Below are 17,386 nucleotides of genomic sequence, written 5' to 3' on the forward strand. Positions count from 1 at the left end.
CCTAACTGGGGTGTGTGATGGGGCTGGAGCCTCACCAGACCCCAGAGATCACAGTGGGTGCTGAGGACTTTTAGGGGTCCTGTGGAATTAGGCAATAAATACTCTGCATCAGGTTCCATTCCTTATTGCCTGATGATTCCAAGGCAGAACATACCTGGTTCTGCTCCCTAAAAATCCCGGAGGCAATTATCTCCCCTGATCCCCCTTTTTTTCCTTGTTGAGCCTGGAGTTTGGGTTGGTTGCTGACCTGTTCCGAAATCCTGTTCTCGCATCTCTGCGAGCACGACTTGGTGAGCAGTCCTTCATAGTTCCTTCCTGATTGCCCTCCAGCCTTGGGACACAAGAGTGAGCTCCAGAAGGAGCATCCAGTCACCTGATCTGTATTCTGGGTAGGTCACTTAATCCGCCCCACCCTGGGTAATTACTGAGACTCATCCTTCATATCGCTTGGCTGAGGCTCAGTACGTGGGAAGGCTGGGAGGGCCAGCCTTCTGCCTCCTCAACCAGAACAGCAACCCCACTGACGGCTACAGGTCTCATTTTTATTTTATTTTTTTTAACTTAAAAAAATATTTATTTTTGACAGAGAGAGAGAGAGAGAGAGAGACTGAGCACAAGTGAGCAGGGAAGGGCAGAGTGAGGGGGACAGAGGATCCAAAGCGGCCTCCACGATGACAGCAGAGAGTCTGATGTGGGGCTTAAACTCATGGAACTGTGAGATCATGACCTGAGCCGAAGTTGGACGCTTAATCGACGGAGCCACCCGGGTGCCACACGGGTTTCATTTTTAAACTGAAAATTAGGGAGGAGCTGTTTTTCACTCTCTGCTACTCAGTTTCTGGAGGAGACACGACAGGAACAAAGCTGGGTTCCCAGAGTGTTTGGTTCATGTTTAATTCTTGTACCACATTGGTTCTGATTTGTAGCGAGAATAAGGGTTTACTTCTGGAGTTGCCTCTTCTGTTAACTTCTGATTCTGACTGTGAAGTTGGCTGGTGGCCTTCACCATGGAACAAATATTTCTGTTCTAGGCACTGAAGATACCGTGATGAACAAAACAGCTAAAATCCTGATGAACAAAACAGATTAAAACTACAGGTCACACTCTAGTGCAACATGCAGAAAATAAACAAGACAAATAAGTAAAATATATAATGCATAGGAAAGGGATCATTGCTAAGGAGAAAAATATAAATCAAGGAAGGGAGGGGCGCCTGGGTGGCTCAATGGGTTAAGTGTCCGACTTCGGCTCAGGTCATGATCTCACGGTTTGTGAGTTTGAGCCCTACATCAGGCTCTGTGCTGCTGACAGCTTAGAGCCTGGAGCCTACCTGAGATTCTGTGTCTCCCTCTCTCTCTGCCCCTCCCCAGCTCACTCTCTGTCTCCTCTCTCTCTCAAAAATAAACATTAAAAAAATAAATAAATAAAAATAAAGCAAGGAAGGGAGATGTGAGGTGTCCGTGAGGGGAGAGGAGGTCCAATATTTCAGAGGCGACAAGTGCTCAGTAACTTTCTGTGTGATTTTGGATCAGTCATGTGACTTGTCTACACTGACCTTTGTGTTGTCGAAGGAGTTAATTCTATGTGGCGGATCCTCCACATAAGCATATGGAAGGGACTCAATGGATATTTTTGAATGGAATATCAAATGCTTTACACACTCAAGGCATACAGAGGAGGAGAGTGATGTTTTAAAGGTAAATTGCAGATTCTTGAATTCAGACTCCTCCTCTCCCTTTTCTTCAGATGACAAGTAGCCATGGAATATTCCAGCATTCCTCACTGCTGTCTGTGGGTCCTGAATGTTCTTGGTTTGTTCTCAGACTGTAATTTCAACAGGGGAATATTCCACATACTTCTTCTTTTTTTTTAAATAACACTGAGAGCACTGTTATGTAATAAACCTCTCTATCCCCAAAAAAAAGGCTGGAGGAAAAAGAGAGGGAAGAATATTATTATGGTTATTATTATTATTATTATTACGGCCACTGCATTTACTGGCTGATCCTGAGCCTTCCATACAGAAGGGTGTTAACAGGTGTGCTAGCTACACCCCAAACTCACAGTACCCCTGGCATTACTTGGTTGTGCGTCCTTAGGTAATTGAGTCACTTTTCCGGCTTTCCTCATTGCCTAATACACGTGGCTGTCAATATCAAACAAACTTTGGGACTTGTTAGGCAAAAAGAACAAGGGAATAATTTAAAATCACGCAGTCGATAATGTCAAATGGTACTAACAATAAAGAGAAAGTTTCCCTCTGGGTCCTGTCCAGAGGGGGTGAGAAGCTCTCTGCTTCAGTGGTCTGATCTCTGGGCTAGGGTTTCCAGATCAAATACATGTTAAATTTGAATCTGAATTTCAAATAAACATGATTTTGTTTTATTTTGTTTTGTTTAAGGATGTCCCAAATATCCCCACTTAGAATCTTCTAAGATTCCAGAGCTATAGACCCCCTCCAGACCATCTGGCCAGGGAAGGCAATCTCAAATATCCAGAGGAATCAGAAAGGTGACATCTGGATTTTTATGTGAAATCTATTTTTATGTATTTTTTATTAAAAAATTTTTTAATGTTTATTTAAGAGAGACGAGAGAGACGAGAGAGAGAGAGAGCGAGAGAGAGAGACAGAGAGAGAGAGAGAGAACACGAGTGGGGGAGGGGCGGAAAGAGAGGAAGATACAGAATCCGAAGCAGGCTCCAGGCTCTGAGCGGTGGTCAGCACAGAGCCCGATGCGGGGCTCGAACTCACGAACTGTGAGATCATGACCTGAGCTGAAGTTGGATGCTTAACTGGGTGAGCCACCCAGGCGCCCTGAAATCTTCCTATTTTTAAATGTTTGCCACACATTCAGTTAAAAAAACAAAAACAAAAACCCACTGCATGAACCAAAGGAAATAGTGCTCTGGCCAGTTTATAAACTATGATGATGCCAAACCCTTTCAACCATTATACAGATGAGGAAGTAAAGCCTCAAGAAGACAGGGGTCAGTGAAGCTACACAGCTAAGGTTTCTCAAAAAATAACAGAACAATCATCTTGGGACTGTTGAAGAAAGAGCCAGGACTGGAGCTTTCCATGGAAGGTGAAGTCACCTCCATCAGCTTATGGGACTCTGAGAACATTCTTCAAGTTTAGCAGTTGAAAGCGCTGAGACTCAAGAAAGACCAAAGTGTCACCCTCTGCCTAAAGTCACACAGGTAGGTCTCCACAGGTGAGTTGAGGGCTGTTTTTCACTTCTCCTTTGATTTAGATGACATAATACCCAAACTCCCTTTAGGATCCTAGTAAAGATAAACTCCAAATCCAATTTTCTGCCTCATAAACAGAATGGAGTCAGGAGGCCAGGCTGAGTGCCCAGACTTTTAACCCGGCTCACAAATACAGAAGGGATGTACATCTTCACATGGGAAAGATGTTCTAAAAGGCCTGGACAAAGATTTTGAAGGGATAAGGATGTGATCTAAAGCTGTGCAGGAAGGAAAGGAAGGACACAGACATAAATATTTACGAGAGCCTGGTGTGTGCCATGCACAGCAAGAGTGTGGCACAGAACTTTTTCCCTGATCTTTGCACGTCTGAGTAATTCTCATTTTTCAGGTTTCAGCTCAAGCATCACTTCCTCAGAGAGTACCCCTCCATCTCTTTAACTTACTCTGTTTCTCCACTTAAGTAAAATCTAAAATGATGTTGCTTAAGGAGATCTCCCTTCCCAGATTGCAGGCTCCGTGAGGACAGGACGGTGTCTGTCTCGCTCTCAGACGTACGCTTAGCGTCTATCATGGGACTTGGCACATAGTAGGTGCGCAACAAATATGTTAAACATTTATGAATGGTCATGAGAATAATGTTTATGCTCCATCTTTCCCGAAAGAATTTCAGTTAATCCTTCAAGTTTCTCTAAACCTCCTGTCCTATACAGTAGGAGGCGGAACCAATAGTTCCAGGGAGAAACGGTTACGAGCAAAGAATTGGCGCGCAGAGCTGTAAAGCGTTTTTCTCCAGGTCACACAGCGGCCTGTCAATTTATGCTTCCTGGACCGATTATGGAACAACTTGCAAACAAATTATTCGCAAACGAGCGAAGCCTATTTTTAAAGATCCCCACGCCGCGAAGCTCTAGCCGATGACATCAGAGAACCCCGAGTTTCCGCCCCGCCCACTCCGAGCCACGCCCCTGCTCCTCGAAAACTACCAATCCCAGGAGGCACCGCGGCGCAGTGGACCAGGGCTCCACGCGCGGCCCGCCCCGACGCGCCGAGGCCGCCTCCTCTGGAATTAGGAAGACGCCCGATGCCCGGCCCGCCACGCCGCCGGGACCCGCGCGGGGCCTGCCGGGACTTGTAGTCCCCGCGGGCTGGGAGTGCCGGCTTCGGAATCTCGGCCGCCGTCTGGGGGCTGAGGCGGCGCGGGCACGCGTGCGCAGTGTGCGGACTGGCCGTCGTGGGCGCCGCTCCGGCAGCTCGGTGGCTGTGGGAGCCGGGGCCGCGGCGGCGTGGGTGCTGCGGGCGGAGGGCCGACGTGAAGTTGGGCGGGAGGAGCGCGGCCGCACCGGGGCGGGGTGGGCGGGGCCGGGCTCTGGGAGCGCCGCGCCGGCTGAGGCGATCGGGGAGGCGGCCGAGCGTCCGCCGAGGAGCCGGCGGGCGCTGGTGAGTGCGGGGCGGCGGGCGGCGGGCGGTGCAGGGTCCCGGGCTGCCCCGCGGCCCCTGTCGGCGTGTGTCCGCCCCGCGCGGCTGCACCTGGGCGAGGCCGCGGCGCAGGCTCACCTGCGCGCGGGCTCCGGGGCGGCGGGAGGGGGCGGCGTCCTCTTCCCGCGACTCCTTTATTGTTTTCCTGACCTCAGCCCTCGGCGGCGTCCGGCGCAGGAGGGCGGGGAGGCCGGCGGCGGTCGCGGTCGCCGACGAGCTAGCTAGTCGGGGGGCTGTGCTGGGGAAGGACGGTCGCGCGCTGCTCCTGGACGCCCTGCGCCGGCCAGCTGTCCGGGGATTCCCGGCGGGCGACGCCTGTCGGGGTGGCCCGACTCCAGGACGGTGCCCACGGGGGCTCAACTGCCCGGGGCATCGTTTTCCACGGTCTTGACGCGCTTTCACTTTAGGACTCTCCGAGTCTGCAGCCGACTCCGCCCTGGGCTGTGCATAGAATCACGCTTTCCCTTCGCACCTTAATGGTGCAGATGACCGGTGCGAGGGTTGAAAGTGACTTGCCCAAGGTCACGCGGGTAGGAGCAGGGAGGCGACCCGAACCCAGGTCCTTAAGCCTCGATGCCAGCCGGCAGCCGCAGCGCTTTGGGGGAGGTCCTGAGTGGTTTGTGGTTTATTTCAGATGCTTTCTAATGACCCTCCTTGGATAGATCATCAGAGGGGAAAGTGTTGTCATAGTGAAAACGGTCTTGTTATTTATAGTGTTTACGGCCTTTGTTGACTTCTGGTTATGCCGAGTCCCATAGCAGAGCACCTGCCCTCGGCTGGGCACCCGATCGCTCTGGCGGGGGGCGGGGGGCGGGGGGCGGGGGGCAGATCCAAGACGAGGTTTAAGGAAGAAATATGCACGCGATTTGTGCCCTTTTCCTCTTGTTTCACCTTCCAGTCCTGCGATCCTTCTTAATTTTACGATGGATCGTTGTCTGTTGCAGCAAGACTTTCTTTGCCTTCGTGAAGTCATTGCCCTTTGTGAATTAGTTTTCTAACTAGAAAATCTTATTTCCTGTGTGTTTAATGACTGGAACAAGTAGCGCGGTATGAGTTTTGTAACTATTGTCTCTTATCTTAGAATACTGCTGATCAAGTCCGCTTTATTACCCCCCCCCCCCCCCCCCCCCCCGTCCCGAGCGCTCAGCTTACATACTTTCTGTTGGTTTAATGCCATCGAGACACTTTTGACAGCGAAATTTGGCCAAGCTTTAATATGATTCAGAGACAAACTGAAAAGAGTCGTTTTGCGAAACTCCATTTTTCTTCACACTGTGAAGAACCTGAAGAACTGTTATTTCAAAAATAGTAAGACCCATTCTTACTAAAATTCCTATCGCTTTTCGTACTCGCAATTTTCATATTAATACACTGGTGGCAAAAAAAATATTTCCCCAAACATAGTAGGTTTAAATACTCCTTATCTTGGCCGAATCTTCCCAAGGCAAATTACATATTAGAATAATTATGTATTTAAACATGCATGTTTAAGCTTAGCAGAATTTGGGTTAATGGTTAATTTATTTTATAGTGCCATAAACCCTAGAATGTTTCCACTGATGAATTTCTCTTGAATAGAGAGCCCTATCAAAGGATAGCAAGGGGCATGGCCGTGAATTTGCTCTTTGCGGTAAGTAGTGGGTAACTTTTGTGACATTGAGAAGATGTGATTCATATGTGTTGAAACTGCTTCCTATGGCACTTTATCTTGCTAATTAGTAGTTTTATGGTTGCTTTGGGGAGGAGGGAAGTAGCAGGTTTGTATCTTTTTTATTCTCCGGTTTTAGCAGTGTAGCCAAATAGGAAGGAGAGGTGATGCGTAAATTTGAGTTTGTCATAGGCTAGGAGAGACAGTCAAACAGGATAAGTATACAATTGTTAGGAAACTGCCATGAGTTCATAAGCCGGAAGGACCTTTTTAGAAGTGTTTAAGGGCATTAAGAATAGCATTGGGGTATTTTCTTTAGAAAGTCGCTGTGGGCAGTCCTCGCATGTTTGTTGTTAACCTGTAGGATGTGAGGATGTTGAAGACGCCTGAGAAAATATCTGGAAAAGATGGCAACATTTTATATGTTTATAGGGGCTTTTTCTCTAAAAATGTCTAATGCAGCTTAAAAAACAAAAACAAAAAAAACCCAAGATTTAAGCCCGAAAGTTCTTATGGTCATACTGCAAAACTTGCTGTTATTTTGACGGTATGATACTTTGTAACCCAGAATGAAATCTGTGAAATAATTTATTAGCATAATTTAAGTCAGACTTTGATTTTGAAATACTGCTTGCTGTTAAGTAGTTGTTCTTGTTTAAGTATTTCTGGTGTTTAAGAATGGGAGAGATAAATCATTTTCTGAGTAGAATATAGTAATTATTCAGATGTGACAACAGTTAACTCTGCTTTTATGAGACCCCAAACTTCAAGTACCATAGCAGTAACTGCCTCAGCCTTCAGCTTGAGCTGCAGTACTATGCAAGTATTACTTCTCTCCATGCTTGAGCATTTTACTGTTATTAATATTAAATTTTGATTTTCTTTTCTTTTTTTTTTTAATTTTTTTTTTCAACGTTTTTATTTATTTTTGGGACAGAGAGAGGCAGAGCATGAACGGGGGAGGGGCAGAGAGAGAGGGAGACACAGAATCGGAAGCAGGCTCCAGGCTCTGAGCCATCAGCCCAGAGCCTGCCGCGGGGCTCGAACTCACGGACCGCGAGATCGTGACCTGGCTGAAGTCGGACGCTTAACCGACTGCGCCACCCAGGCGCCCCTAAATTTTGATTTTCAATTTCAAGATGATTCTCTCGTTTCTGATCTGCAGTGATATAATAAAATGGCTTCAGTAGGAAATAAATATGAAAATTGAGTTTCAATGGTTTTGACCATTGTGAGTACACAGCATTTAAAAAGGTACTGACATGATACCAGAAAAGAGTTCTTAGGGCAGAAACTTGGTGGTTTTCGATGCTTGTCTGTTATTTTTAGCAACATAGAAATATGGGATGTTTTTATTTAAAAATGAAAATTCCTGTTGCTGCTTGTTTAGCAGTAGGACTCTGTTATGCCTAATGAGTAACATGAAACCACTGAACGCTAATATTTTTCCTAATAGTGGCTGTGTAATAAAGAATATGTGAGTTTATAATGCCTAGAAGATATTTAAGCAAACGTATTTGCTGTTTATTTTGATAAGCCTTTCGATTAGTTGCATTGCTTTGATTCAGGGAAATAGTGTTCTGGGGATGTTATAGCGTAAGTTTTCTTTGAATTGGAATGTCTGTTGACCGTGAAAGAAAATGGGTGTCATTTAGGATATTTTTTAGCATTTAAAGAAATCTGAAGGTCTTAAATTTTTTTTCCTACATAGAAACCTTATAATTGTCAGTCTGATAGTTTTATTTTCCAAAAAGTTGTGGTTTTATCCTTGCACGCAGCCTAGCCTTTTATAGTTTAACCATTGAACTCTGGATTCTGTATTCAGTTTACCCTCTTCCCGAAGAAAGGACAATCACAGGCACTTAGAACTGGAAGCAGTCTCAAAGGACTTCTAATGTAGCGTCTTACCCAGTACAGTAAATCCCCCGTGGGAATTTTCATGTCAGGTGTTTCCTCTCATTGCTAAGGGCAGTGATGCTGTTCTGTATGTCATCAGGTTATTGAGCAGTCTGAGCTTGGTGAAAACAAACAGAAGACAGTTTTATTTTTCACTGTTTACTGCTTTCAGATATGATTTGTAGGCTCTTCCTTTCCCCCCCTCTCTCTCCACCTCATAATATGGACAAATGATAGCTTTTCCATCATTGACAGCTATTAAAAGCTCATCTGTCTGTTTCAGTTTAAACCTTCAATCTCCTATTCAATTTCAAGTTCCTGTCCTCTCTTACCCCACTGTCAGGCCACTTACTGCTTGAGGTACTTGGAGTGGAGAGGGATTGTGGTATGCTCCCAGAATTCCTTTCTCTTTCCTCTTCTGGGATCTACTTGGGCAGGGACTTGTAAGAAGAAAAATGGAAAAAGACAAGTCTTACGGGGGGCTGTTAAAGCCCTCTTTTGATGAACAGTGGCAAGCCATTCATATCCGCTGATAGTCACCCACACTGGAACTTTTGGTGAGAGACTCCCCACCGCACGTAGTTCCTGGATATGGAATTTGCTGTGGGTTAACCTTTTCCAGCCTACATGCCCACCTCCTTGTCCCTGTCGTGGTGTTAGTGTTAGTGCCACCCCCGGGTTCCTAGGAGTGTGTGGGGTGAGGCGGTTTGGGGATCTTCTCTCTACAGCCAGATGTTTTGATAACAGCAAGACAGCTCAAGTCTAGCTAACCTTCTGCAGTTTTCGTTTAATCCACTGGAAACTCACTTCCTTGTGACGCCAAATGGTGCTATGCCAGCTGCAAAAATCTGCCCCCTTTTTGTGCCCTTACGTTTCTTTTTTTTTTTTTTTTTTGTCCCCTGCTCAAATAGGTGCACGATCAGTCACGCGATCTACTTCATAAGTAGGCATTGAACTGGAGAATGGGATGCCAGTCTCTCCTCATAGGCACTTCTTGGTGAATGATTGATTCTCTTGGAGGGCCCTGCCACTGTTTTGGGGTGAATACCCTCATCTTTTCCCTGTGTTCTCCCTGAAGACTCGAAAGACTTCTCATTTTTTCCCTCTCTTGTATCCCAGCCACTTGTATTGAGTGATGCTAAGGTTAAGGTGTTGATTAGGGTGCCAGAGCTGCCCCTGTGGGGGGGGGAAGGGGTGTCCGTGTTGGGCTCCCCAGGTGTTGATGTCCTTATATCTTCAGCTTTGTATTTGTTAGCAAATTCGGGACGACAAGGCTAGTCTCACCCAACACTGGGTAACAAATGATAGTGAACCCCTGTGGGCCTAACGAGGTCTCACTGTGCAGAATTAAAAAAAATTTTTTTTTTTCATTTATTTATTTTTGAGAGACAGAGAGAGACCGAGCACAAGGTGGGGAGGGGCAGAGATAGAAGGAGACACAGAATCCGAAGCGAGCTCCAGGCTCCGAGCTCCGAGCTGTCAGCGCAGAGCCCGATGCGGGGCTTGAACTCACGAACCGTGAGATCATGACCTGAGCCGAAGTCGGATGCTTAACCGACTGAGCCACCCAGGCGCCCCTCACTGTGCAGAATTTAATTTTTCTTTTTTTTCCCCTCTGTCTCTCACTGATTTTTGTTTTCTTTTTACTTTTTGGCTTACTTCCTGGTTCTTGACTGATGAAGTATTAACTGTGAATATGTTAAGTTGTGACTGATTATATGGTCTAACTATACCTTAGACTGAAGGATACATTTGGGGGGAGGTTTTAATAATGCAGTTTTATCTGTTCTTGCCTCATTCAATTTTTACTAAAAAAAATAAATACAAATAGAAATCCAGTATTTGAACCTTTTTCCTTCCGTTGTCTAAGCAAATCAGTCATTTAAATCTGCTAGATGATTTCTTGTCTAATGAGGAAAAAGCAGCTTTCTATCTAGAAACCTAAACGTGAATACTCACTGCAACAACATGGATCTAAGGGTATTATGCTAAGTGAAATAAGTCAGAGAACGACAAATACCGAATGAGTTCACTCATTTGTGGAATTTAAGATACAAAATAAGTGAACAAAGAAAAAGAAAGACAACCCCCCCCCCCCTTCCCCGCTCTTAACTATAGAGAACAAACTGGTGGTTACTAGATGGGAGGTTGGGGAGGGGTGAAATAGGTGAAGGGGACTAAAAGTACACTTACGGGGATGAGCACTGGGTAATGTATGGGACTGTGGAATCACTATACTGTGCACCTGAAACTAATATAACACTATGTTAGTTGTATGTGAATAAAACAGTTGTGGAGGGAAAAAATATTGGTTGAAGTAATTATGGGCTCCTTAATGCTTCCTTCAACAAATAGTTACTGAGTGCCTTCCATGTGTCAGCACTGTTTTAGGCATTGGAGAAACAATAGTAAATACAAAAAAAAAAAAAAAAAAAATCACTGCTCTCCTGGAGCCTTTCCAGTGTGGGGAAACAGACAACAAACAGGTAAATAAATAAGTGATATTGTTTGTTAGCAGCAAATGCTAAGGAGCAGAGTAAAGCAGGAAAGCGAGCTGGGAAGTGGCAGTCCGGCTCACAGCATTTGCAATTTTAGATAGTGTCGAGATGGGGTGTCACTTTTTCTCTGGGAAAGTGACATTTGAGTTCAAAGGCCAAGTGGGGAGCTTGTCTGATGTAGTAGGTGCCCTCGCTGAACACTGACATCGTCCGGGGAGATTTTAAAACGTGCTGATGTTGGGGCACCTGGGTGGCTCACTTGGCTGAGGGTCTGACTCTTGATTTCGGCTCAAGTCATGATCCCAGGGTCATGGGATCAAGCCCTGCGTCGGGCCCCCGCACTGAGCATGGAGCCTGCTTGGGATTCTGTCTCTCTCCCTCTGCTCTTCCCAGCTTGTGCTGTCTGCCTGTCTCTCTGTCAAAAATTTTTAAAAAGTAATGATATTCCATCTCCAGAGTTTCAGTTTTGTTATGTTTAAAAAAAATTTTTTTTTAATGTTTTATTTATTTTTGAGAGAGACAGAGACAGAGTGTGAACAGGGGAGGGACAGAGAGAGGGAGACACAGAATCGGAAACAGGCTCCAGGCTCTGAGCTGTCAGCCCAGAGCCCGACGCGGGGCTCGAACTCACAAGCCATGAGATCGTGACCTGAGCTGAAGTTGGACGCTCAACCGACTGAGCCACCCAGGCACCCCTTGTTATGTTTTTTTAACTTTTATTTATTTAAGTAATCCCCACACCCAACGTGGGGCTCGAACTTAACAACTTTCGAGATCGGGAGTCACATGCTCTTCTGACTGAGCCAGCCAGGTGGCCCTGTCTCCAGAGTTTTCTGATTTAGTTGGTTAGGGGTGTGGGGCCAGCCTTGGCCGCAGGACTTTTAACAGCTCTTAGGTAATTCTAATAAGCAGCCAAAGTTGAAGACTTTTGAGCAGGGTGACTTTACATAATATTGTACAGAAGAGCCTGGGCTCCAGGGCTAGACTCCCCTGGTTTGAATCCTAGCTGTGCCACTTTCCAAACCTAGGACAGTGGACAAGTTATTTAAAAAATTTCTCCATGCCTTTGTTTTTTCATCTGTAAAGTTGTTGTTATAAGGATTAAATGAACTCATATTTAAGTATTTGGAACAGTGCTTGGCAAGTAGTAATACGTGTTTATTGAATAAACACTTTTGAGTATATGTTTTCATGGAGAATAAAGTGAATGGGGCAAGAGCAGAAGCAAGGAAGCCCCTGCAGTAATCCAGTGGAGAGGCAGTGGTGACGTGCACCACGGAGGCAGCAGAGCAGGTGATGAGAAGTAGTGGGATTCTGGGTATGTTTACAGGAGCCAACAGGCTTTGCTGCTACGCTGGACGTGTAATGAGAGAGAGAAGATTCATTCAAGTCCGACATCAGGATATTTTGCCCGAACAGCTGGAAGAAGGGAGTGGTTGGTTTTTGAGAAGAGGAAGGCAGAGAGGAACAAGTTTCTAAGGGGAATATCTGGAGCAGTTTGTTAAGTTTGAGATGTCTGTTAGAGAAGTAGGTAGATCTGTAGAGTGGACATTTGTACACGTGAGTCCGGAGTTCAGCTGAATGTCCAGGGCTGGAGGTAGGTATTGGAAGCCATCTGTAAGTGGACCTATGTGAGTAAGTGAGCTCACCAAGGGACTGCATATATACAGAGAAGAGGTCCGTGGGCCACCTCCTGGGTCACTCTTACGTTTAGAGGTCTGGGAGATAAGATGTTTCTTAGAGTTTCTGGTGTGCTGTAGAATAAAAGACAGTTGTTAACTATTTCCTGTTTAAAAAGAATTTTTTTTTAATGTTTACTTATTTTTGAGAGAGACACACAGAGCGTTAGCAGGGGAGGAACAGAGAGAGGAGGAGACATAGAATCTGAAATAGGCTCCAGACTGATAGCTCAGAGCCCGACGTGGGGCTCAAATTCATGAGCCGCAAGATCATGACCTGAGCCTAAGTCGGATTGCTTACAGGCGCCCCATCCTGTTTTTAAAAAACAGCTTTATTAGAATATAATTCACCCATTTAAAATGTACAATTCAGTAGTTTTTAGTATATTCACAGTATATTGTGCAACTGTTACCACAGTCAATTTTAGAATATTTTTTATTACTCTGGAAAGAAACTCTGTACCCTCCCATCCCTAGGTAACTCCTCAATTCCCCTCCTCCCTTCTATCCCTAGGCAAGTGCTAATCTACTTCTGCGTTTTGGGTTTGCCCACATGGAGTGCCTATCATTGGAATCCTATAATATGTGGTCTATTTAGAGAGATGTGGTATTCATTAGGACCTAGCATCTAGATTCATTAGATAATCATTTGGTAAAGATGGGGGCTATAAGATCTCTCTTGTAGAGATACATTTTTCTCTTTGTAATTAATTAGTAAGAAAACTGTGGGGTAGGTATTTTGAGGCTATATGAATATTCTGTTCTCTAACAACATATTATATAATGGTTTTAGTTTATTAAAGATCCTTGATCCAATCCATGATTATAGTGGGAGTGCAAAGTGATGATTTTTTATTACTATCATATTTTCAAAGACCATATGTTTATAATATCTCTAGTTCAGATGTATTGTGTAGAGTTTTGCCTTTTTTATACATCTTTTAACATGAAAATCATGGTTCCTAATAACAAGTAAATAAATGTTTTATTACTTTATATTATATTGTATACATTAGTAAATGTTATCTAAGATAAATCTTAGCATCAATATGTTTATGTTATTCTATAATACACATAAAATGCTACCATATAAAATAGTTTCAGAATTATAATACTGAGTAGAATTACTGGGTTATAGGATAAATGTATATGTGATTTTGTTAAATAGTGCCGTATTCTCTTCACTAGGGTTGCACCATTTTGCATTTTTATGAGTGATGTAAGAGAGTCCCTGTTTTCTTACAGCCTCATCAATATAGTGTATTGTCAAGCTTTTGACTTTTTGCCAGTCTGATAGGTGAGAAATGGTATTTCTCTGTAGAACAGAGTTTTTCCATTTTGAAGAGTTGTGAACATCCACAAAGGTAGACTGAATTGTGTAACCACAGTACCCATCACTTAGCTCCAACAGCTGTCAATCCAGCCCTTGCCTCCTTCAGTCCCTTCCCCCTGTATTTGTAGGCAATATTTTATTTCTGTATCAGTAAATACCTCTACCTGGTAAGGATTCATTTTCTTGGTAATATAACCACAATGACATTATCACACTGAAAATAAAGATCTATTTTCTTAATACCATTAGGCAATATTTAATATCTAATTTTCTTAAATGTATCAGTGTTTTTTTTTTTACTTTTTTTTTTTTGTTTAATGTTTATTCATTTTTGATGGGGGTGGGGTGGGGCGCCGAGGGGCAGAGAGAGAGGGAGACACAGAATCCAAAGCAGCTCCAGGCTCTGATCTGTCAGCACAGAGCCCCATGTGGAGCTTGAACTCATGAACCCCTAGATCGTGACCTGAGCCAAAGTCAGATGCTTAACCAACTGAGCTACCCAGGCTCCCCAGTGTTTTGTTTTTTTTTTTTAAACAGGATTTATATAAGGTCCCTATGTTGTGATTATGTCTTTTTTTTTTTTTTTTTAATGTTTATTTACTTTTAAGGGAGAGACAGAGTACAAGCCAGAGAGGACAGAGAGAGGGAGACACAGAATCTGAAGCAGGCTCCAGGCTCTGAGTTGTCAGCACAGAGCCCGACACAGGGGCTCGAACTCACGAACCATGAGATCATGAGCTGAAGTCGGACGTCTAACCGACTGAGCCCCTTCTAGGTTCTTCCTCCTGTTCCTTTCCCTCTGCTCCCCGGAATTTGTTTTTGAAGGAACCATGTTATTTGTCCTGAGAAATTTCTTACAGTTTGGATTTGGCTATTTGAATCCCTGTGGTATGGTTTAACATGTTCTTCCTCTGTTTTCTGTATTTCCTACCCGTTGGTAGTTGGATCTAGAGGCTTGGTGAGATTCAGCCATTTGTATTATTTTTTTCAGAAGTGCTTCATAGACATAACGTAGTGTATCACGCTCTTAGACAAGTAGGCACGTGAAATCTGGCTGCATTTTCTGTGGTGTCACTGGCAGTGCCTACTTTATCTTTGTATTTTTGGGATTTTTCTTATTATGATTAATGTTGAGCATCTCTTCATATGTTTAAGGGCCATTTTTATATCTTTTTCTGTAGAATGTCGGTTCATGCCTTTTGCCCATTTTTCTATTGAACTTTTGATATATTTCCCTTGACATTTTTTTGCAAGCTCTTTAAGTGTTAGGGAGATTAGCCGTCTGTGATGATAGAAGTTGTAAATATTTTCCACTGGTTTTTGACTTTGCTTATCAGGTTTTTGCCATGCAAAAATTAAAAAAAAAACCAACCCTTTTTTTTAATGTTTATTTTTGGGAGAGAAAAAGAGTGTGAGTGGGGGAGGGGGAGGCAGAGAGGGAGACACAGAATCGGAAGCAGGCTCCAGGATCCGAGCTGTCGGCACAGAGCCCGATATGGGGCTCGAACTCACGAACTGTGAGATCATGACCTGAGCTGAAATTAAAACTCAAATGCTCAACCAACTGAGCCACCAGGCAGGATGGAAAAGCTTTTATAAAAAGTTATGGGTGGTCAGTTTTATCAGTGAATTTTTTGTTGCTGCTGGATATTTTTTGTTAATTTCTTAGAGTTTTAAGCTACATACAATAAACTGTATCCACTTAAAGTTTATAGTTCGATGAGTTTTGACTATATTGTAGCATGTTCCCCTGTGAAGTGGTATTCCATTGTATAGACAAATTACATTTTATTTATCTCTTCATGTGTTGACGGACATTTGGGTTGTTTCTAGTTTGGGGCTGTTAGGAATAAAGCTGCTATAAATCTTAGTGAATGAGTCTTTACATGCATATGTGTTTTCATTTTCTTGAGTAAATACCTAGGAATGGAATGACTGGGTCATAGATTAGGTGCATGTTTGGTTTTATTGCCAGAACTTTCCCCAGAGTGGTTGTATCATTTTACATTCCCATCAGCAGTACAGAAATTCTGGACGCACCACATCTTCGACAACATTTTGTGTTGTCAGTCTGCTTACTTTTAGTCATCTGGTGGGTGTGTATGATGTCTTTTCAGTTTCACGATTATTGCTATATTATTTACAGTCACTTTTACTCATTTTAGGGTTCGGTTCTGTAAGTTTTGACTTGTGCATATAATTGTGTAAGTTCCACCACAGTCAAGATAAACAGCAGTTGTTACATGATCAGAAACATTTGACTTCTGCTTCTTGGTAGTTACTCCTTTTCCTTATTTCAGGCCCTAGCAATTCTGATCTGTTTTTCTGTCATGGTTTTGTTTTGTTTTGTTTGTTTTGTTTTTAACTTGCACGCAGTAAAGTTTACTCTGGTGTGTGGGCCTGAGTTGTGGGAAGTGTGTACCAGTGTGCCCACCACAATCAAGAATGAGAACATTTCCATCGCTGCGAAGATTACCCTTTGAAACCAGCCCCTCCCTTCACACACTGATTTGTCTTCTGTCCCTGTAGCCTTTTTGATCTGGCTTCTTTCACTTGGCAAAATAGATCTGAGATTTATCTATGCTGTACGTTTCATTGGTTTGTTCGTTTATACTGTCAAGTAATATTCCATCGCATTAGATGCACCCGGTCATTTATTGGTCAAAGGTTGTTTTTGCTTTTATGCCTGCTATAAATAATGTTGCTATAAATATTTGTATACAGATTTTTCGTACGCACAGCTTTCACTTCACTTAGCTAAATACTGTCGGGTCATAGTATATGGGTATGTTTCACTTTGTAAGAAATTGCCAAACTGTTCTTCCAAGTTGCTGTACGATTTTGCATTCCCACCAGCAGTGTATGAGAGGGGGTTCATTTGTTCCACATGCTTGTCAGCATTCGGCATCGCCAGGGTTTTGTTGTTGTTTTTTGGGTTGTTTTTGTTTTAGCCATTCTAGTAGGTATGCTGTGGTATCTCTTGGTTTTTATTTGCAGCACCTTTCTGACTAATGATGGTGAGCATCTTTTTATGTGCCCGTTTACTATTCTATATCTTCTTTGTTGACTTGTCCAGATTTTTTGGCCATTTTCCTAATTGGTTGTTTATCTTACCAAATTGTAATAATTTCTTGCCCGTTCTTGGATATCATGTATTTGATAGACATATATGTACTGAATATTTCTCCCATTCTGTGGCTTATCTTTTGATTTCTTAACAGTGTCTTTCAAAGAGCAGTTTTTAATTTTGATGAAGTCCAATCTAACAACTACTATATGGTGCATGCTCTTTGTGTCTTAATTAAGAATTCTTTGTGTACCCACAGAGTCATGAACACTTTCTCCTATGGATTTCTTAAGAAGCTTTCTTGTTGTGGTTTTCAAATTAGGTCTGTGATTAATTTTGTTACATTGTTTTCCCACATGGATAGCTAATTGTCCTAGCACCATTTGTTGAGAAGACTATCCTTTCCCGATGGAATTGCCTTGGGAACATCTTTGTTGAAAATCAATTGACAGTGTGTCTAAGAGTCTGCTTCTGGATGTACTCTGTTCCATTGATTTATTATATTAGTCTTTTTTTTTTTTAATCAACCCTACATTGTCTTTATTGCTGTAGCTTTATTGTAAGTCTTAAAATCA

General features: G+C 43.4%; 1 protein-coding gene across 6 annotated transcripts in view; it reads left to right on the plus strand.

Annotated features, from left to right (window-relative positions):
- The first annotated feature begins 4,361 nt into the window (after positions 1-4,361).
- Positions 4,362-17,386, plus strand: part of PLEKHA1 (pleckstrin homology domain containing A1) — a 58,784-nt gene continuing 45,759 nt past the window's right edge. For 5 of the 6 annotated variants that reach the window (XR_006299865.1, XR_006299866.1, XM_043597765.1 and 2 more), the window contains exon 1: positions 4,545-4,651. The gene's annotated coding sequence lies outside the window, so the exon portion shown is untranslated. Of the gene's footprint in view, positions 4,652-17,386 lie in introns of all 6 variants that reach the window. The other variant, XM_043597766.1, reaches the window with a different exon arrangement.

Source organism: Prionailurus bengalensis, chromosome D2 (assembly GCF_016509475.1).
Source record: "Prionailurus bengalensis isolate Pbe53 chromosome D2, Fcat_Pben_1.1_paternal_pri, whole genome shotgun sequence".
Lineage (NCBI taxonomy): Eukaryota > Metazoa > Chordata > Mammalia > Carnivora > Felidae > Prionailurus > Prionailurus bengalensis.